The 23,254-nt window shown below is 41.0% G+C and overlaps 1 long non-coding RNA gene across 1 annotated transcript in view; it reads right to left on the reverse strand.

The window, feature by feature from the left end:
- Positions 1 to 21,983, reverse strand: part of LOC104570535 (uncharacterized) — a 22,279-nt gene extending 296 nt beyond the window's left edge. The window contains exons 1-5 of the long non-coding RNA XR_015913107.1: positions 21,735 to 21,983; positions 20,620 to 20,690; positions 18,274 to 18,351; positions 14,391 to 14,485; positions 764 to 824 (exon numbers count right to left, since the gene is read on the reverse strand). This is a non-coding gene — a long non-coding RNA (uncharacterized LOC104570535). The remainder of the gene's footprint in view (positions 1 to 763; positions 825 to 14,390; positions 14,486 to 18,273; positions 18,352 to 20,619; positions 20,691 to 21,734) is intronic.
- Between the last annotated feature and the right edge of the window lie 1,271 nt (positions 21,984 to 23,254).

Consider the following 23,254-nt stretch of genomic DNA (forward strand, 5'->3'; position numbering starts at 1 on the left):
CTTCAAGGCTGAGAAGAAAAGGAGCAAATAAAGATGGAAAGGAAGCTTGGAACACGGGGCAAAGGAAAATCCTCCTTGCTCCTTGAGAATGACTGAATAAATTCACAGCATAATCAGATTTTCTTAAATTTTAGAATATCCCCAAAACAACTATCTTACATGCTATACTGATCTGGGAATATGATATATCTATGCAGAAGCTAATGATGCCCCTAAAAGAATTAATTTTCATTTTGCATCTAGAGGACAGGAAGCAACTGTACAGAAGAGGTGAGGAAGCATGAAGTTAATGATAGTACAGCTGTTACAGGCCATGCTGGCAGGTGGCAGCACCGCTGTCCTGCATCTCCTTCGCCACTCAAGCCTCTCCCTAATCAGCTGCAGATGTTGAGAAGTACCCAGGAGAGCTCTAGCCAAGGCCTCTTCCCTCCAGGACTCTATGAAGTGCTTTCACCTAACTAAGGTCTAGGATAGCAAAAAAAAGAAATGTATTTAATTTATATCAGTTACAACATTTATCATTTACAAAGCATGCTTGAAAGGAAAAATAAATGCAGTAAATAAAAGCTGACAAAACATTTTAAAAAGGAGATTGTAAAGGAAGAAAAACCTTCCACAGAGAAGCAATCAATAATGTGACAGCCACTTGTGAAGATCAAGCTTCTGAAGAAGGAAAGTCTCTGGTTGTATAGAGAGTCTGATGTGTAGCAGAATTAAATGTATATTACTTTTTATTATGTAATTCTGACATTAGATTACTTACATCAAGGAAGCTAACATCAATATGCAGATCAATATCTACATCATCAATGGCTCCATATTCCCTGAAAGGAAAGAATTACATTAGATTAGAGGTCTTTAAGATACTCCTCAGCCCAAGAGTACTTAGAACAGGGAAGATTTTATAAAGGATCATCTTGGCTGTAAAATTAAAATGGTTATAAAATACACATTTACATAGATCAGATCGATATTCCCAGTGGGTGACCCTCTGCTGCACTGAAACTTTCTTTCAGTAGGCTAAATGTTTTTTTACTGATTCCCCACATCACTCACTCCATTGCTACTATGTTTTTTTTTATATATAGTGGTCAAACAAATCAAGAAAGCAATGATGGTCACATGCTATTCCAAATTATAGGAAATGAAAACTCAGTTAATTAAAAAAAAAATAAGTTTAAACCACTGGGTGTTAAGAGAGGTGTGGAAGAATTGCTTGAGAGGGGCAACTTAGAGAAAGACTAGGGCCTAGCGGAAGTTTTGGCATTACAGAAGCTTGCTTGGGGTGATAACACAGTTGCCAATTCCAGGATTGTTGGTGTGCACGGACTCTGCTCCTCCACGGTTCCCTAGGCAACACAATCTGCCCTCCTCGCAGCTGCAAAGGGGAGTAATGGAGGATGGAGCAGAGTGAAGACACCGCGGCCAAACTCTGTTGCACTGCCTGTGCTGGGCCGCTGATAAGCCGCACAGTGGCTGTCTAATGGGAGATATACGATAACATGTCCGGTGCTGAGCCAGCAAAGGTGGCAAATCACTCCTTTCGGATGAACTTTGCTTGAACTTTGCTCATTATAATGTCAAAACACACCTCCATCGCCAAAGTCACCCGCCTCCGAGGTACAACCACCCCTCACTGAGCGTGCGCTCTAGATTTTCGGTTGACTGTACCTTTAAATGAAAGCGAGAAACTTTTTCACCAATCAATAACAATATTAAGTATGACTCTAGTCCAGGAGTTCTCAAACTTTTTAAACAGGGGACCGGTTCACTGTCCTTCAGACACTGTCGGGGGCCAGACTATAGTTTGGGAAAAAATGAACGAATTCCTATGCACACTGCACATATTTTATTTGTAGTAGTGCACAAAAAACAGGAAAAAGAATGCAATATTTAAAATGAAGAACAATTGTAATCAACAAAAACAAATAATATTTCAATGTGGACTATGGGCCTGCTTTTGGCTAATGAGATGGTCAATGTTAGGTTCCATATTTGTCACTGCTAGTCGTAGCAAGTGATGCAAGTGTTCATCAGTTAGTCTGGATCTGATTGGAGATTTCAGATGTTTCATTCGGGAAAAAGTCTGCTCACAGACATAGGTGCTGCCAAAGATGGTTGCAATTTTGAGTGCATGGTTCCTGAGATTATGACATGTCTCTGAGGGGAGAGATGCATAGAAATTAGTAAGGCTGCTTGATTTGAATGCATCTTTCAGCGAGTCACAAGCCTGTAGTTCGGCCAATTCCATTTGGTAAATCGGATCGACAGTTTCAATGTCAACAGAAAATGGGTTCCGGAAAAGCTGTATGTCCTGTTCATGGAGACGAAGCTCTTTAAATCTAATTTGAAACTCCTTTTGCAACATTTCTAGTACATCCATGCATGTTTTGTTTGGGAATGCAACTGCTGGTTTTTCTGCGGACAGGTTTTGAGTTGTGGGGAGATGGCAGAAGTTTTCCTCCTTTACTTGGTTAATGAGCAGGTCTAATTGGACTTGAAATGCTTTCACATGTGAATACATATCACAGATGAGCTTCCCCTTTCCTTGAAGTTGGACATTGAAATCGTTGAGTAGCTCTGTTACATCTGTCAGAAACGCAAGGTGCCACTTCCATTCTGCATCTTTGAGCTCTGGTACTTCCTTGTTTTTAGAAAGCGTAAAATCCTAAACCTGTGGAAGTAAGTCATAAAATCGTTTCAAAACTCTCCCTCGACTCAGCCAACGGACTTCTGTGTGGTATAGAATACCTTCATAGGCAACATTTAGCTCAGACAGAAATTCCTGAAACTGTCTGTGGTTTAGTGCATGAGCTCTAACGAAGTTAACACAAGAAACTACAATTTTCATGACAGAGTCCAGCTTCAGTGATTTACAACACAGTGCTTGTTGGTGGATGATGCAGTGTATGGCTATCGGATGTGAATGGTTGCGTTTGTCCATCTCTTTGTTAATGCGTGCAACCACTCCTTTCATGGACCCCACCGTGCTAAGAGCACCATCAGTTGTCACACTGAACAGTTTACCCCAGTCCAGCTCCAAATCATTCATAGTTTGGCAAACTTTCTCATAGATATCCTCTCCTGTAGTTGTTCCTTTGATGCTTTTCAGTGCAGCAAGCTCCTCTGTGACTTCGAAAGAATCATTTGTCCCACGAATGAAAATTACAGGTTGTGCAGAATCACGAACATCATTGCTTTCGTCGAGTGCCAATGAGAAATAGTAAAGATTTTTGGGGGAGTTTTGCAACTGCAGATTCAAATTTTCCCCCATTTCTTCAATCCTTCGTGTAATTGTAGGTCCTGAAAAACTCACTGTACTAAATAAATCCGCCTTCTCTGGGCACATCTCTTTGGCAACAGAAAGAAGGCATTCTTTAACAAATTCTCCCTCTATGAATGCTCTGCAAGTGCGCCCTATGAGCTTGGCAACTTGATAGCTTGCTCGAAGTGATGATATATTGAGCTGCTTTTGATTCACAGAAGTATTTTGCTGAGTTGTCAATCCATGTTTCAGTCTTACTATTTTATCTTTTCTCACTTGTCCGACCAAAGAATCATATTTATCTTTATGTTGAGTTTCGTAGTGTCGACGCAAATTGTATTCCTGGAACACAGACACTGAATTCTGGCATATCGGACAAACAGCTCTTTCTTTGTACTCTGTGAAAAAATAATCAGAAGTCCACTTTTCTTGGAATACCCTGCACTCGGAGTCAATTTGTCTTTTTTTTGACATGATGGTGCGCGCGCTTCCCACTGGTGCTGGCTTGCTTGTCCTGCCTGGGAGCTGGAGGGAGAGAGAGACGGGGGAGCCGCCCACCTCGCTGATTCCGCCGCCCCCCTCCTCAGCCCGGCCGCGCAGTCCGGAAAGGGTGGCCAGAAGGGACTGAAGGAACTTTGCCGCGCCGGGGCTCTGGCGATTCGCCTGAGTTGGCTGGACCTCGCAGTCCAGAGGTTGCCGACTGAGCTTGCCCGGCAGAGGAGATGCCCGCGCCTCTCGCGTGGTTTGTAGCTGAGAGGCGCCCCTGGGGGGGCAGGTCGAGGACAAGGCGCTGGTTTCAGCCCAGTCCCGGTGGGTGTTTGGGGGCTGCGGAGGCCGGCGCGTGGATTAAGTGGCAGGAAGTCATCTGCAGCTGCTTGTTTTCCCCCCCCCCAACCCCCGGCGGGCCGGATTGAGGACCCTGGGGGGACGTATCTGGCCCACGGGCCGTAGTTTGAGGACCCCTGTTCTAGTCACTCAAGCTCCACCTGAATGTAAAGAAAAGTATAAAAGATGAACTAAGGATGAAAAGGAGGAAGGAAGAATCCATCGTAACTCTTGGGTCAGTCGACAGGCTGATCCCCCTTTCCTCCCCTCAGGTTGGGACGCTGCCTGAGGAGACTCGAGTCCTCTCCCATCTTCTGGGGTGAGTGATGATTGCACATTTGTACATCAGAGCTAGCTAAAAAACCCCACGCTGTAGTAGAGAATTTCCTGTGCTGACATCCGAAACCTGCTTTGTAAATGTTGCATTTGAATAAATCATACTGTTTGTGAACTCGACTGCTTGTTTGGGGGGAGGCGATCGGGCCTACAGTTGACGGACTGTTCATGAATCCGACACTGATAGAGTCGAGCTTATAGTTGATCACACTATGTGGGAACTCGATTCGCTCCTAGGAAGGTGATCGGACCTACGGTCCACAGACTGTTCGTGAATCTGATACTGCCAGAGTTAGGCGTATGGGTAACACAGTATTTGGAATCTCCTTCTCCCTCCCACCACTACGGCTTTCAAAACTGCAACATTTTACAAATTGGCATAGTCAGCAGGTTGTCGATAAAGGAATTCCTACGGAGACAGAAATGTGACCCCTCAGAAGGTGGGGCAGATTGGGCCAGAGATACTTGGTCAGATCCTGAAAAAGTTCTGCAAAGAATAGAGGAATGCCATGCTATGTTTAAGGACGGCAAAGGAAAGTGTGTTATTTGTGCCATTCTGGGCGGTTGCCTAATTCAGGCGCAGAAGGACTATAAGATAAGTGAGAAATTGACATTAGATTATCAAAATAAGAATTTAGAAATTCAAAGCTTGCAGCATGAATTAGAGAGGGAATGGCAAATTGAAACAATGCTACTGCAGGCACCCCACACACCCCTTGTACACCTCCCTAATTGGGTCGATCTGTTACATGATATGGTGAGTCATGGAGGAGAGGTAGAATGGTCAGACCTTGAACCTTCGCCAGGAAAATTAGGGGAAAGAATTTGTAAATCACATTTACAGCCCTCTGCACAATAATTTATGATATCTCCCCCTTCAAGTGGGCTGCACAAAAACTCCCCTTCGGCGCCCCCCTCTCTGGCAAAGCAAACAATCCTTTTGCGCCTCTAAGGGAAGTGTTGAGGAGATCAAAAAACTAAACACTACAGACTGGGACTCGGGCCGTCTGACCCGCATGATATATGTTTGTTTTTTTTTTTTTTTTTAGTGGCCCGAAAACTAAGAACTCTAAATTACAACAACCAATAAGCTCAGAAATTATATTATGTCTCCCTTATAAACTTTCATCTATTAAGGTAGCTTCAGAATTTACTAATGCCTGTGCTGAAGAGCAAGCACGGAGTGAAAAGATAAAGCAGCAGCATTAGAGGTAACTTATACTAATTGCTTTTGCCACATTTAAGGAAGCAACTGATTGGGGAAAGATTACTGCGTGCCCACAGTGCCAGCTGAGACTGTGAAAGAAATAATGCTGCTAGACTTCCTATACACCTGGAAGTGTAGGGATGAAATAGTTAATATAGAGTGTAATAATAAGCTAGTCAATACTTAGTCTCAAAGTGCAGGAATTCTTGATAAATGGCAGGACAGGTGGCTCTGCATGGAGGGGTTGCCTATCTACAAAGACTCCTCATATATGGCAAGACGGGATGGTCTGCATGGAGGGGTTGCTTATCCAGAGGTGTCCCAGTCGGCAATAAAATATAGATAACATTGACATGAAAGCAGAACAGGAGAACAGGAGGGGGAACATTTTTGGGGTAAGAACGGTATAAAAGAGGGACGACCGAAGCGGTCGGGGTCCGTGGTGTGACCCCTGCGTGGGAAAGCCCGGACCCCAGCTAGCTGGTAATACTTATTATCTTTCTCCTATTATTAAAAGCACAAAATATCGATGGTGTTTGCCTCTTTCTCTGTCGATTCGAAAACTGGACTTAACATTTGGGGGCTCGTCCGGGATTCGAATACGAGAAAGAAGAAAAAATAGAGAAAGATAATAAGTCAGGGGAGACCTGTGGTGGTGAGCCGACAGTAATCCAGGTGGACGCACCAAAGGATTGTCGGCTGGAGCCCGAAGGGAGACGTCCCTCGGACTCCCAGAAAAAGAAAGGGTGGTTGGTTGGGAATGCCGTTTCTCCTTGACAAGGGGAGACCGGTCTGGGAAGGGCGAATTCTGTTAATAATCGCCCTTACTGGTTTACTGGCAATTGTATTAATTTTGGTTTTAAGCGACGAGCTTGATACAATGGGACAAGGGAAATCCACCCCTTTGTCATTAATGTTAAATCATTTTGGATATGTTAAGCATCGGGCATACGATTTATCTGTAAAAGTGTATAAAAACCGATGGGAGATGTTTTGTAAAAGTGAGTGGCCAAGTTTTGACGTAGGCTGGCCGAGAGAAGGAAGTTTAGATTTAAAATTGGTAAGGAAAGTAAAAGAGGTAATAATAAGACCTGGGTCGGAAGGGCACCCAGATCAATTTCCATATATAATCACCTGGGAGGATTTGGTTTTACATCCACCCCCATGGCTGAAACCTTTTGTGGGGGTGAATGGAAAGGATAAAAAGGTTGATATTTACTTAATGAAAAAGGAAGGGAAAAAGGCGGTATTATGAGATTCGACTTTATATCCAGAAATACTGGATGAAGGAAGTGGGCACAATCCCCCCCCTTACGCACCTCTGCCTGAGGCACGAAGGGAGGTGAGTAGTAGTGATCAAAGAAGGGAGGGAGGGGAAGACAGGGGCCCAGCATTTGGGACTCAATCGCACCCAAAAGGGAGACGAGAGAGGTGTGTCAAGCACCTCTCAAGCTTTCCCAGTTAGAGCAATTGGAACAACAGGGCCTCAGGGACAGCGTACATATCAATACTGGCCATTCTCTTCTAGTGACTTGTGTAATTGGAAAAGTCAAAACCCCTCTTTTTCCGAGAAGCCACGGGCGTTGATTGATTTATTAGAATCCATCCTGTTTACATATAACCCTACCTGGGATGACTGTCAGCAGCTTTTAAAAGTATTGTTTACGACCGAAGAGCGTGAGAGGATCCTGACCAAGGCACGAAAGTTGGTGCCGGGAGAAGACGGGAGACCCACCGGGCAGCAGAACCTTATCGATGAAGGATTCCCATTGGTAAGACCGCCGTGGGATTTAGAACAACCTGAAGGTAGGGAGCGTCTCCGAACATACCGGCAAACGTTGATGGCAGGGTTGCGGGCGGCGGCGCGTGACTTAACTAAAGTAATTGCTGTCAGGCAGGAAGCCGAAGAAAGCCCTGCCGCTTTCTTAGAGAGAATATTAGAGGCGTTTAGACAATTCACTCCTTTAGATCCTATAAAGGAGGGGTATCGGGCAGCTGTCATCTTGGCATTTGTAAATCAAGCTGCACCAGATATAAGAAGGAAATTACAAAAGATTGATATATTGGGGGAACAAGCTTTACAGGATCTTTTAAAGGTAGCAGAAAAGGTGTATAACAACAGGGAGACTCCAGAAGAAAAACAGGAAAGAGTGAGAAGGGAAGATCGGGGATATCAGGCGAAAGAAAATTGGAGAAATCAAAGGGAGATGGCTAGGATATTTTTTGAAGCAGGAGAAAAATCAGGGAGGCAAAGAAGGGGACCACCACCCCCCAGAGGAGTTGGGGCACGGTTAGGAAGGGATCAATGTGCAATTTGCAAAAAGAAAGGACATTGGAAAAATGAGTGTTCAGAAAAAGGAGAAAGGGGGTCACCTAGCGTACTGGTGGCGAAAGAAGATAGCGACTGAAGGGGCCGGGACTCGGAACCCTTCCCCGAGTCTTAGATAGAATTAGAAATGGAAGGGAAACGTGTAAAATTTCTAGTAGATACAGGGGCTGAATATTCGGTGGTAAATGAAGCAGCGGGGAAGCTATCGACAGGGAAAACTCGAGTACAAGGGGTAAATGGGAGTAAGGGGTATCGGTCGACATCAGAAAGGAAAGTAGATGTAGCTAATAGACAGATCACGCACTCTTTCTGGTATATACTGGAGAGTCCGGTACCCTTAATGGGCCGGGTTCTCTTAACTAAATTAGGGGTAAGGTTATATTTTGAGGATGATGGAATAAAAATCAATGACTGGGAAGGACGACCGATACAGGTCCTGACCGCTAGATTAGAGGACGAATACAGACTGTATAAAGAGAGGAAGGAAGAAATTGGACCAGAAACTCAAAAATGGATGAGGGAAATCCCAGAAGTGTGGGCAGAGAATTCGGGAGTAGGAAGAGTTAAAAGAAAAATTCCTCTGGTCGTGGAATTGAAACCAAGAGCTCACCCGATTAGGGCTAAACAGTACCCAATGACCCCTGAAGCTTGACAAGGGATAGCGAAGCATATTGAAAGTTTACTGGAAGCTGGCATTCTGCGTAAATGCAAATCTCCGTGGAATACTCCTCTGCTGCCAGTAAAGAAGCCCGGAGGAGATTTCAGGCCAGTTCAAGATTTGAGAGAAGTTAACAAAAGAGTGGAGGATGTGCATCCTACGGTCCCGAATCCATATACTCTGTTAAGTACAATGCCACCAGATATGGGATGGCATACGGCTTTAGACTTAAAGGATGCATTTTTTACCATCCCCCTGACGGAACAGAGCCAGGAAATGTTTGCTTTTGAATGGGAAGATCCCGAGAGCGGATACAAGGGTCAGTTAACTTGGACCCGGTTATCACAAGGGTTCAAAAATTCACCGACTTTATTTAATGAAATACTGCAGGAAGATCTGACTGAATTCAGGAGACAGAATCCTAGTGTGAAATTGCTTCAGTATGTGGATGATCTGCTGCTAGCGGCAAGAACGAAAGAGGAAGTGCGAGGAAGGTACGAGGAAGTTGTTGCAAGAATTAAATAAACTAGGATACCGAGTAAGTGCTAAGAAAGCTCAGCTATGTAGTCCTGAAGTAACATGTCTGGGATATAAGATACGAGATGGTAGGAGATGGCTAACTGATGCCATGAAAGAGACTGTTCTTCGGATTCAGGAACCCAAATCTCCAAGAGAGGTTCGAGGATTTTTTGGGGACGGTGGGATACTGCCGTTTGTGGATACCTGGGTTTGCAGAAAAAGCGAAACCTCTGTATGAGGCGAGTCGAGAGAAACTGGACTGGCAGTGGACAGAAGCTATGAGAAAATCTTTTGAGGAACTGAGATTAACCCTGCTAGAGGCCCCTGCACTTGCACTCCCGGACCCAGCCAAGGATTTTCACTTATACGTGAGCGAAAATGCGGGAGTTGCCAAGAGAATGTTAACGCAGAATCAAGGCCCTTGGAAAGGGATAGTGGTGTCCAGTTGCCGCAGGGTGGCCCTCATGTCTTAGAATTATTGCAGCCGTGGCGTTAATGGTTAAGGACGCAGACAAACTCACGTTTGGGCAAAAGCTGTATGTAACGGCTCCTCATTACGCAGAGGCATTACTGAAACAACCGCCTGAAAGATGGATAACAAATGCTAGGCTGACTCATTATCAAGCCTTGCTTTTAAACCCAGGAAGAATTATGTATACGTCCCCAATGACTTTGAATCCAGCCACTCTCCTACCTAACCCAGAGTATGAAACACCTATGCATAATTGTCAGGAGGTGTTAGCTGAAACTACGACAGTGCGGGAAGATGTGAAGGATGAGCCGATGCAAGGAGGAAAAGTGTGGTTTACAGATGTAAGTAGCTTGGTCGAGCAAGGAAAAAGAAGGGCGGGAGCTGCAGTGGTAAATCAGAAAGGAGAAATAGTTTGGAGCCAGCGTTTACCAGACGGCATTTCGGCTCAAAGAGCGGAACTGAAGAACAAAGTGCTGGAGAAGGATATTACGATACAGGAGGAAGAATGTTAATTCCCAAGCAGATGGGACAGAGGATGGCGCAGCAGTTACATAGTACCACACACTTGGGGGAAAGAAAAATGGGACTGTTAATAGAAAAGTTCGGGTTGAGATTCCAAGATCAGAAGAAAATATTAAGAGAGATAATAGAAGGGTGTCAAGCGTGTAAGGAAATGAAACCATCGAGGGTCAGAAAGGTGCATGAAGGTATAAGGGAAAGGGGTGGTGAACCTGGAAGGCATTGCGAAGTAGATTTTACGGAAATAAAACCAGGTAAATATGGGTATAGATATTTATTGGTATTAGTAGACACATTCTTGGGGTGGGTGGAGGCCTTCCCCACTAAACAAGAAACAGACCAGGTGGTAGCGGTCCCATATATGCAAACGGGACATTCTGTGTGACAAATGGGACAGTCGACGGGTTACAACAACGATTCCCTGCGTGCGGGATTACCCTTAGGAGCATATGGGGGGGATCCATCAGGACAGGTATATAAGAGTACAGATTTACTATGGAATAATGATACCGCTAAGGCCTTGCCAGATGGAGTGTTTTTAATTTGTGGGGATAGAGCGTGGCAGGGAATACCTAAGAATGCCTATAGGGGACCGTGTTATTTAGGGCAACTGGCAATGATAGCCCCGTTGTTAACTATGAAGCAGGAACAAAGAAGGCAAAAGCGTTCCCTTGGTTTAACACCGGAATGTGATGATAATGTACAATTAATATCTGTAACTGCACGGGTCGCCTTAGCTATCTTTGTACCAGGAGCCACAGCAGGAAATGCATTAAGGGAACTTTCGAAGTTAGCCTGTTGGAGTGAGAAGCAAGCAAATGTGACAACCGAAGTATTGGAACAACTCCTGCTCGATCAGAACAGCCTGCGACATGCACTACTACAGGATAGGGCGGCTATAGACTTCTTGCTCCTCGCGCATGGGCATGGATGTGAAGAGTTTGAAGGACTTTGTTGTTTTAACCTGTCTGATCATAGCCAATCGATTCACCAACAATTGCGCTGGCTCAAGGAACACACTCAGAAGATAACGCGGGAAGAAGGACTGATGGACGGATGGCTAGAATCATTGTTTGGAGGGTTACCTGGGTGGATATCAGGACTGATAAAAGAAGGATTGCGCATATTTGTAATTCTGTTATTGCTGTTACTATGTATCTGTATAATATGGAAATGTGTAATGGGGGTTATGGAAAAAGCTACAAATCAAGTCAATTCTATGCATATAATGCTTATGCGACAAACTCAGAAGAATCGAGAAAGGATTCTCTGATATGAACAAAAGAAAAAGGGGGGAATGTAGGGATTAAATAATTAATGTAGAGTGTACTAATAAGCTAGTCAATACTTAGTCTCAAAGTGCAAGGACTCTTGATAATTGGCAAGACAGGTGGCTCTGCATGGAGGGGTTACCTATCTGCAAGGACTCCTGATATATGGCAAGTCAGGATGATCTCCATGGAGGGGTTGCTTATCTAGAGGTCCCAGTCAGCAATAAAATATAGATAACATTGACATGAAAGCAGAACAGGAAAACGGGAGGGGGGACATTTTGGGGGTAAGAACGGTATAAAAGAGGGACGACCGAAGCGGTCGGGGTCCGTGGTGTGACCCCTGCGTGGGAAAGCCCGGACCCCAGCTAGCTGGTAATACTTATTATCTTTCTCCTATTATTAAAAAGCACAATATATCGATGGTGTTTGCCTCTTTCTCCGGACCCAACACTTCATGTGAAGCTTGAGTGACTATAGTCACGGGGTGGATAATGTGGAAGAATTGCTTGAAAGGGGCAACTTAGAGAAAGACTAACGGAAGTTTTGGCATTACAGAAGCTTGCCTGGGGTGATACACAGTTGCCACTTCCAGGATGGTTCGTGTGCATGGACTCTGCTCCTCCACGGTTCCCTAGGCAACACAATCTGCCCTCCTCGTAGCTGCAAAGAGGAGTAACAGAGGCTGGAGCGGAGTGAAGACACCGCAGCCAAACTCTGTTGCACTCCCTGTGGCTGGGCCGCTCCTTACTGAGCATGCGCTCTAGATTTTCAATTGACTGTACCTTTAAATGAAAGCGAGAAACTTTTTCACCAATCAATAAGTATGACTCTACTCAGTGTATAGCTAACACAGTATTTGGTATCTCCTTCTCTCTCCCACCACTACAGCTTTCAAACTGCAACATTTTATAAGAGGCTTGAGATAAATCATTAAAGAGAAATACAACATAGCATAGGTGTTTCATTGCCCTCTGAATTTTTGAGGTGTGACTGTTTTGTTTGTTTTCTGACTCATTCCCTTGGCTTCACCCAGTATATGTGAATACTTCTGAAAACATAGGGCTAGAAAATACTTGTTCATACACCTAACCCCCAAACTGCTTTCTTTTTTATTTAAATTGCTTAGCTAAGCAATTCTGTAGATGTACAGTCACTCAGTTTTTCACAGATTAGCTGATACTCTTCTAGACATTTTTTTTTCTTTTTACACTGTGTTTCTAAGCTTTTTTTCATGACTTCCATGGTTTTTATCTAAGCTAGATGAATACAGCACAGCAGCAATTGGGCCTAAATGAAGCCAACAAGGAAATTTTGACATAGGAAAATATTTCTGTGAATATACCCATCTTTAAACAAACTGGCCTTTCAGCTGGTGGCAAGGCCCAGTTTACACTGGAAATGACCAGTTCCCAACAACTAAGTCCAAGTGTATGTGGGCCTCGACCTGGCACAGCTTTGGGAAAGGAACCTCTTCTATCAAAGCTCAGTGTCTCTGCACTACTCACCAGTAGAAACACACATGCTTAGTGGGTGTCACTGTCAGATAGACTTGTTACAGTCAGAGACCTACAGCTTGAGGAGAGAGGTGAAACTGAATGCTAAAAGTTGTTTTTGTGGTTTCCAAGAATTTATGACTATTTCAACTACTGGAGAGTACAAGAAATCTGTAAGTTTTCCACGTGCCAGAAGCAGACGCAGCTGCCAATTTCTAATACACTGAGCCCAAAGATATCACAAAGCTTACATTGAAACAGCTTATTCAATAAATTGGATGTATTAAAGTTTTTAAAAGGTTACATAAAGTGTTGCTGTTTTGAGAGCCTAAGGGACCTTATTATCAAGGTACGTACAGTTTCATAGTTATCAGTTTGGCAAGTAACTGTTTATCTCAGTAATTTCTTAAACTCATGTACAAACTATTTGGATTTAATTCCCCAGATCCTCTAAACCAAATGAATTCTCAATTAATTTTAAAAGATGTAGTATACCATAGTTGTAGATAAGCTCTCTTTTCTTACACTAAAATCGTAAAGACTACTATTTGGAGGATAATGGGAATTGTTACCTGCAATATATTTAAGGTTGTTATTGTCTCTATATTACTTGTTTTGTATGAAAATTTTGATATTTTCTTTGTAATACTTTTGGCAGGTCTGTTTATGTCTCATCTACATGTTATTTTTACAAAATTATTACAACTACATATATGGAAAATTAAGTCATAAAAGACTATAAGAGACTATAAGATATCCTACAGCTATACATACTTGTATATGTTGCACAGAAATTTTGTAATTTCTTTTGACCATCCACCTTGGAAGGAGGTTCCACAAGCTCCATGCATAGGCTTCTCTAGAGTTCCACCAACTTACAATAAGAAAACATTCCTAACATACAACCTAATTCTTTTTACAAAGTTAGTTTCTTATTGTCACTCTCACGATGACAATGCAGAACAATTGATCACTGATCCTACCCATGCATAGCCCTTTTCTTTTTTTCTCGAAGGACTGTTATGTCCTCTTCCTCTGTCTTTTTCTTTTTTTTCCAGACTAGACAAATCCAATTCCTTTAGTATTTCCTCAGTGACAACAATTTCTAAGTCTCTTATCATCCCTCTTGTTCACCTTCTGGGCAACAGATGTAATATGACAGAACAGAAGCAATTTAACAAGGATTTAGTGTTATGCTGAATAGTAATTTTCATCAGAATACAACAGCCTGATCAAATATCTATTGAACTGCAAAAGAAAAATATGTTTTAGAACAGGCTTCCAGGACCAGTTCTCCACATAGCCAATCATATTAGTATTCAACCACAAAATGAAAGCAAACCCAGCATTACTACTAGCTAACAGCGTTCCTATAATATGTAGAAATCATTGCTTCAGAAATGACTTTTGTTTTGGTGGTGAGGCATGTTCTACATGGAGCTCCATCTCCAAAATGTTAAAGGCTCCACAATATGAAGTGTAAAATGACATACCTGAGAGATACTGCATTAGGTCCATAGATCTCTCTCACTGCTGTTAAATCAGCTTCCAGTTGTGGGTGCTTGTGAAGTTCTCCATCATAGCTAACCTACCAGCAAAAAAATTGCTAAAAGTTTTCATTTATTTCATCATTGGCACCTGTATAGGATCCCGAAATCTTCCCCAACATGATGTTCTCAGGTGTGTAGAAATTTCTTAACACCATGCCCGAGGGACGTGCTGACAAACTCCAACACTGAAGCTTTCTGGCTCTCCTGAACCATCTGCGATTTACAAAGCAGGAACCCCAAATCTAAATCCCTCAGGACCAAGATGTCTCAAAAAATACATTACATGCAGTATCAAACTACTCAAAATAATGCTTTCTACGTGCTGCTTTCTGCTAGGAAGAGACTGTGATTTCAAATAAGAAAATTTAGAGACACACAGCTATGATCTGGCAAAAGAAAACACCCCACCATTGCGTTTTCCATCCCCGAGTTAGTGCTACAGCCATGCTGACATAAGCAGAGCAGGCTCCCTGAGCTCTGTATATCTGCATTTGAAGTATATTCTGTAACTGAAGCCCATGAGAGAGGGAGAAAGTGCGCAAAGGCGGGAGTATTACTGTTTCAGTCCCCTGTTCTCTTTTGCAAATGTACAGAGAGAGATTCAGAGCTAATAGTCTCAGAAAAAAGTGAATATAAAAGCTAAAAAATCTGATAAGTTTCCTGTATCTGAAGAGTCTGTGTTTAGAAAGTCTTAGTATTTAATCTGAGACCTGATTCAGATTATTCTGTCCCACGTAATGATAAAAGGTTGCATTTTTAAAGGAGATTAAGTAAGTGATTTACCAACCTAAATACCACTGAAAATCAATAGGACTTAGGATATTGAATCACTTAACTACTTTAAAGCATTTATCCATTAAACCCTTAGGGAGGATTACAAGCAGGTGCATAGGAAGCAGATGCAAACATTTAATTTATGAGCAAAAGGTCATATTTTGTTTTCACTGCCCATCAAATGACATTTCTCATTTTCCATGATTCTTGTTTCATCATCAGTTCTTCTCTTGTCTTTCCAGCTGCAATCACTTGGAAATGTTAACATTATCTCTGACCACCACCTTTTCTAACTGTGCTGATCGCACAAATCATAGAATGCTTAAGGTTGGAAGAGACCTCTAGAGGTCATCTAGCCCAACCCCCCTGCACATACAGGGTCACCTAGAGCATGTGCACAGGACTGCGTCCAAGCAGGTTTTGAAGATCTCCAGAGAAGGAGACTCCACAACCTCTCTTGGCAACCTGTTCCAGGGCTCTGTCACCCTCACTGTCAAGAAAATTTTCCTTAAGTTCCTGTGGAACTTTTGATGCTTCAGTTTGTGGCCATTACCTCTAGTTCTGTCGGTGGCCACCAGTGAAAAGAGGCCAGCACCATCCTCCTCACTGTCTCCCTTGAAGTACTTGTAGACACTGATCAGGTCCCCTCTCAGCCTTCTCTTCTCCAGGCTGAACAGGCCCAGCTCCCTCAGCCTCTCCTCATAGGGCAGATGTTCCAGGCCCCTGATCATCCTTGTAGCCCTGCGCTGGACTCTCTCCAGCAGCTCCACATCCCTCTTGTACTGTGGAGCCCAGAACTGGACACAATACTCCAGATGTGGCCTCACCAGGGCTGAGTAGAGGGGCAGGATCACCTCCCTCGACCTGCTGGAGACGCTCTTCTTAATGCACCCCAGGATCCCATTGGCCTTCTTGGCCACAAGGGCACACTGCTGCCTCATGGTCAACTTGTCGTCCAATAATATCCCAGCATCTATAAATTGCTCTCTAGTTGTTTAAGTAAACATAGGGTCAGACCCTTAGAATTCACTACCTCAGTGTTAGACCCCTTTTCCAAGAGATTTGCTGTGGGAAGAGACTCACATGTCTCAAATCAAGTACTTACCTAATTTTTTTGCTCACACATACAACTATTTTGTCTTTTGTTTTTTTAAAAATATTGAATCCCTATAAACTTGAGTGCTCGTTTGTATGGGTAACTCATGCAGTTATTACATTAAAGAAAGGACTATTCTTTTTGTCTCTTGACCATTCTGGTTCCCCATTTATTTCCTGAGTCCTCGATACTACCATCTCTCTAATTCTACAGGCCTTCAGAATTGCTTCTTTTTGACCATGCAATTTGTAATCCAATCTCCAAAGTAGTCTTTTTTTATTCTCTGCTGTTAAACATAGTTTCGGTGGTGTCTTAGGCTATTTTTGTAAGTTTGTCCTCCTTATTTTGCTTTTCCAGTATTTTATATTCATGATGTTCACAACAATATGTTATTTTTATTAGTGATATAATTATAATGTAATTCCCTTCTTTGCCTGCTATTATACCTGCAATTAAATGTACTATGTTAAAAAATTAGAATGCAAAATAGTATAAAGCTTCCACTTCAAATATAAGGAATATATAAATAATAATAAATAAATATATAAATTTTAATACTACTGTATTACCTATGAGACAGCTGGTTTAGATCTTGCAAAATGATTTATTTGTTTCTGTATTCATTCTCCATACAGTGTTAAAATTTATTTGGGCACTGACAGATACCCTCAAGGAAATCCAGTCATACTGGTTGAAGAAGATTTCACTTCCAGCTGTCTCCTATCTTTTCCTTCATCTTGAGGTTACTGCCCTTTTTGTAGCGTTGAAAAACAAGGCCAGTGTGCACAACTCATCATCACAAGGCAAAAACAGATTTTTCTTCTCAGACAGATAATAAACTAAGACCCTGGGCTTTGCAATGACGTGTGTGTACACAGTCCACTCCAATACTCCATAGGGCCGTGAGAGCTGGTAGCTGATGTGAGACAACACGCAGCCATTGCCAAAGTGAACATGAGTCAATTATTTTCTGACACTGAAAATGCACTCTTTCAGTTCCAGTGCTGCTTTTAATAGCTTTTTAGGGCTACATGTGTACTGTAAAGGACCCTGCCTGTTATTTTGTTTTCTAACTACAGGCTGCGTTGGGCTGTGCAGCAGAGCAGGGCTGGCAGTGTCCCGCTCATCAGTGTCGCATACAGGGCTCCACGCTGAGCCAGCAGCTACTTCCAGAAGCATTGACCTCATTTCCTAAAATATTATTAGGACAGTTTATTGATAACAACATAACTGATGCCCTCTTGGGCAACAGTCAGAGTAAAAAACAAAACCTGAATAGAGACTGTGTGAAGCGCTCTACTGACATCTCAAAAGAAAAAGATAGGAGAGATTTTATTTGCCGACACATAAGAGGATGGCATAATAACTAATTCTGCTGAGAGAACAACAAGGAAAGACAGAGCAAGACAGTCATCTTAAAAAATATTCTGGATTTTTCAAGGTGAATTTAATAGCAGACTTCAGAAAAAAAATGGACTGTTACCTAGATCATAAATTTGTTTTGAAATAACCATTTTTACCATTAAATTGCAATGCTGTTGATTTTACAGAATGTCAATCCTCCACAAGGATGCAGCTTTGTATCCTGCCTGATTTCCGATTTGTATTAATAACAGAACATGTGTTAAAGTGTAAATAATTATTTCCTGGAAGTAAACAATTGGATTCCTTTTTCCAAACCTATTGAAAAATGGATGTTTTTTTTCTGTTCTTACTGCTTTATAATTATAAAAGCAATGATCTTACAATAAGTTTGATATAACTATACTGTACCATATATTCAATATTCCTTCTATAAAATAGTACATAAAATAGTAATATACATACTCACTACATTCTATAGCATACTAACTAAACAGAAGAAATTAATCATTATTATATATTTATAATAAAATGAACCACAGAAGCTATCAAATGTTAACATTCTGAAAGCTATGGGAAAATATCCCCTATTACCTGTCCTCCATAATAAAATTCTTCAGAATCATTATCTCCTTCAGAATCCTCTTCAACTGTGCTGTTATGCCTGGACTCCTTAATTAAAAAGGAAAGTTAACAATGATGCAGATGACATGTTTTGGTCTTGCATTTATACTTCTGAATACTGCAGTTCTGTCTTTATAAATAAGCCCTTCCTGCTCTGTAGTCTTTCTAGAATAGTATGATAGGTCTGTTTGGTCATTGGTGAAAGAGCAGATAAAACCTGTACCAATAAACTGGGCACTTAAAAACACCCTGAACATATGTTGGATAAATATTCCTGGGTACATAGCAGGATGGTATTCTATGTAACCAGTAAAACTGGGAGAATGTGCATGAATATTTCACTCTGTGCTTCTGTACAGAGCAATCAGAATCAAGACTTTTATAATATAGCTAAAGCCAAACCAAATATAATTTAGCCATCCAGAGATGTTGGTTTAAGGAACTAATTCAAGTGCAAGAATGGGAATTTTTAAGTTCCTTTCCATGAAAAACTCACATATTTCTGCTTCACTATTATTTTTAACTTGAAAAGTAGTATCGACTTGTTGCCAGAAATCTTCAAATTTAATTTTATGGCTAAGTAGGACTTAAAAATGAAAGGTCAGAAAGTAATATGCTTATTCAAGTAAAACCTGCTCTAAATAGGCTGGTCTGTGAATAATTGCACTCAAGAAAATAGACCTGATCACGATACAGAGTGAAACTCAGCATGAGCTAAGTGTTATATTCTGCTTCTTTCCAATGAAGCCTTTGCTTATTATTATGTAATCATTTAAAGATATTAATACTTGTCTCCTACAATCCATTTGTAACTCTTAGGCTCTACGCTGACAAGAAGCCCCCAAAGAATAATTTCAAAAATTGTAATTTTTCAGTTCAGTCTGAACATGATGTACTTATTACATATTTTTATTTATATCCTGCATAAAACTGTGACAACGGAATAAAAAAAAGTCAAAGAATAGAAGTTACCCCTAAATCTCATGCATTCATAAAAGTCAAATACACCATTATCACCAATTTCTATGGTCAGACATTCTCAGTGTATTTCCTTGCCTTTGCCCCTAAATTTGTGCTGTATTCACTGCATGTATATGGAGAGCAAAAATTTTAATTCAGTCAATTTCACAGAAATTTTTTGAAAACAAGGGATAAAAAGCATTTCTGCTTCTACTTTGCTGAAGAGAAACAAAATGACTTTAGTCTTCTTTGTTTAATAATAACCTTAGCTCAACAGGAAGTGTGTTTTAAAACAGAACTCAAATGAACGCAAATTCAGTGCAAGCTAAAGAGAAATGAAACTCACACTAGAAGAGTGACGAACCCAACCTATCCTGTCCAAAACCTGTAACTGTCTGGCCAACAGAAATGGTCAGTGTTGAAGATTTCTATATTACATTTTTTTTCCCCAGTACTTATATCCTTAAGTTCCTTGTTCAATTAAAAACAAAATAAAAGCTGAAACTCTGTCCCATATAAAGCTAACTTTTAATCAATGAAATGTCTAAATCAAACTATATATATATATATAAATAAATATAAATCCATTATCATGTGTATCATTTGTGCCCATGGTTATCTCTCTTTTCCAGGATCAAGTACAGATGTGAGACTAAAAAGCAGTAACGAAGGAAAACGTACTCCAAATTCAGAACCAATTTTATTCAGGAAAATCCTGAAGTTAAGCACTTGTACTCTGGATATAGTGTTCAATTTCTTGCCTGTGATTGGAATAGATGCAGAACTTTCCTCAAACCCATAATGCTGTCAGCGCCATGGACCTCATTTTACCATCATTTCTCTCTTGACTTAATATCAAGAGGAAATTCTGACAAAGATACAATATAAACAAAACTGTGGCTGGAAGGCCTTAATTTTCCAGATGCTACTTATGGTGAATAGCACCTTGAAGAGTCCCAGAGACTCGAACAGGATTACTGCAGGCCACAGGAATAAGCAGGGAGCTGAGAAACAGGACATGGTCCTGTGTGCAAGACTATGTTACAAGGCATCTTGATCAGCTTCCCTAGCACAACTACTTTTCTAGAGCAGACAGGGTCTATGCCCCTGTTCAACATGCAGGGATATAAATATCAAAACTGCACCTCCTAGGGTGACAGCATCCACATCCCAACTAAGCAATTCAGTGGTGAATCACCCAAGGAAATGCAGAGAAATGTGCCCACCTTCTAAAACATGCAAACCCTCAGTTTGGGTAAGTATGCTTTTAATAAATATGCTATATGTTCATATTTAATTATTCTCTATAGTTCATTAATTCATCTTTTATTAAAATATACATATAAAAATACATACCTCTCCTTTTTCTCTTTGCAATTTTGATTTTATGGATAAGCAGTAGTTGACATCGCTGGTTTTCCTTAATTCTTTAAAAAAAAAAAAAGGAGAATAAGGAACATTCTTGAAAATGTGAAATAACTTTGCATATGGAGAGCTGAAGTACATAATTGAAGTAGGGTTTTATTCTATTTTAAATGACAAGATTTATTTATTTTTAAATTACAGACATATCTGCAATATAAATTTATCTTAAAGTTCTGACTATAATGACCCTTTATATTTTTGGGTGCCACGCCACCAACTTCAATAAAATTATTCTTGATTTACATTGGTCCAAATGAGATCAGAGACTGAAGATCATATTAGTTTTCTAATAGAATTCAAAATAATTCTGTTACATAAAAATGCCCTAAAGCATTGTAATAATAATAAAGACTGCAAAGTCAAGTGCTCCTATCTGATGAACTGCCAGAATTAAGACTGCTCTATGCAGTTTCTCCTCCACTTCAAAATGATCAGGGAATCAAAAAATCAAAAAATAAGCCACCTCTATGGGGTGTACACAAATCTTGATTATCTATTGTATAAAAGTGTCTAGATCTCTGAAAGGCATGCCCTTTCATGTAGAGCATGGAAATAATTTCAAGTTAAAAGGATCCTAAAATTTCTTATTACTGGAAACCATATTTTTTCTATAGCCTTATTTTCTGAAATGGCTGAACAATTTTGTTTCAAATTTTCTGAAATAATTCACCAGAGACAATGGTAGCTAGAGACAATTTCATCCCCAGTGATGAAGATTTAGTGACGTTTTAAGCAAGTGAGCATGAGAACTTATAATTGGGAAGTGTTAAGTACCTTAACTGGATTCAAGGAGAAATGCATTAGCACAGACTGCAAGACATTAAAAGAATAAAACACATTCTGCCTACACAGTTGTGTTGATCCCAGAAAGAAGTATTTTAATTGCTTCTATTCTCAAATGTGGGACAGTACGCTATAGCAAGTCTATGATGAAACTGCAAGCTACACGACTATACACATTAACACATTTCTCTTTATATAGGTGTAGAGTTTTGTCTTTTCTCACCAAATGTGAACTTGATAAAACACTTGTGACTTAAGATTACCTGTAGCAATTTGGTGGAAAATTACTGGGATTGGCTCTGTTGTAACTAACACATCTTCATCATTATCTGAACTGGAAATATATGTGTTATCTACAAAAGAAAGACAGGTTGTATATTGAAGTCCAATGGTGCTACACCACTTCCCATGATACCCATCCCATGTTCACTCTTGTACCATAGGGAACCCCATCCCAGGTAGTAAGGGAAGTTCAGCACAATAATCTTCCTGGCATCTTTTTTTTTTTCCTCTTCTCTCTGAATTTGCTAATAATAACAAAAAATGTCAGAAGGATGATGGGAGATCCAGACCAAATTTTATATGAGCAAAACCTCATTAATTCCAATGTTGTGCTGTTCACAAATGACCAAAAGTACTGCTCAAACCATCCCACAAAGCTCACGGAAGGCTGAGCCAGCCTTTTCCCAAATAAAAATTTGTTTGGGGTTTCTTGCCTGTCTGACACTAACACTCAAGCTGGGGCTGGTGATCAGAGTAAAGGCAGGATCCAGAGCTGAATGTTAATAAAACAACATTATGAAAAACATCTGTGCTCATTTTGGCTGGTTCTACAGAAGATGTTTGATGTATCTTATAATTACTGGAGAACTTTCCTTCTGCCTGGTGCAGGAAGAAACATCTTTCATCCAACCACCCAACTTAACAAAAACCTATGGATATGAATCTGCAGAATCTATTCTGAGCTTTCTTTCACAATTTGAAGTTAGGGGAAAATATTATATTTGTGATTTTTTTTTCTTTTGTTTTTGAAACAATTCTTTAGTAACAACCAGCAAGGACCAGCACTTTTTATATTCTATATAATTTTGTGTGAATTGTTGAACTGCCTATGATGGTAATAAAATTTTGTTTTCTACTGATCTGGGCTGAATTGGAATTTATGCTCTCAAGCAGAAGTGCTGACAATTACTATAATAATAAAGAGAGAAATAAGAGAACTGAAACAAGGACTTGATCTACTGCGATGCTGCCCACTCTGGCCCCACTTCACCAAAGGGCATAAAATTGTACATAATTTTAAGCCTGCTGCTGTGCCTGGGTCTTTCTGCCTCTGACTGCAGTGCTTTCAGCAAAATTTTAAAAGTGTAGCATTAATTTGTAAGTAACACAGGTAATATCATTTGTATTAAATGGTTTTAGAGGCAGAAGCAAGAGCAGAGCCTCTGTGGCGGTGGTGGCTCCCTCAGGTGTGTGGTAGCGAGCAGCTGCTCACAGACGAGCGCGTGGGGCTTTCCCAGCCCGCAACCACCCTCTGTCACATTCTCACGGATGTGCCACATCTGACACCACCCCACACCTTCGCCCAATCTCTGTGCAGCAGGCTGCGATTTCCACTGTGTCAGCACCATTTTGGCCTGACACTTTCCCAGACTACCAATCTGAAGCGGTGCAATAAGCAAGGTCCTCATCTGGCTCTAAATATACCTAATACAAGATGTATATATAGATGGATGAAAAGAAATCCACATGCTAGAACTTATTGCTGTAGTGTATGAAAAGG

This window comes from Tinamus guttatus, unplaced genomic scaffold (assembly GCF_059628265.1).
Source record: "Tinamus guttatus ecotype Peru unplaced genomic scaffold, ASM5962826v1 Tinamus_guttatus_pri_ptg000078l, whole genome shotgun sequence".
Taxonomy (NCBI): Eukaryota; Metazoa; Chordata; class Aves; order Tinamiformes; family Tinamidae; genus Tinamus; species Tinamus guttatus.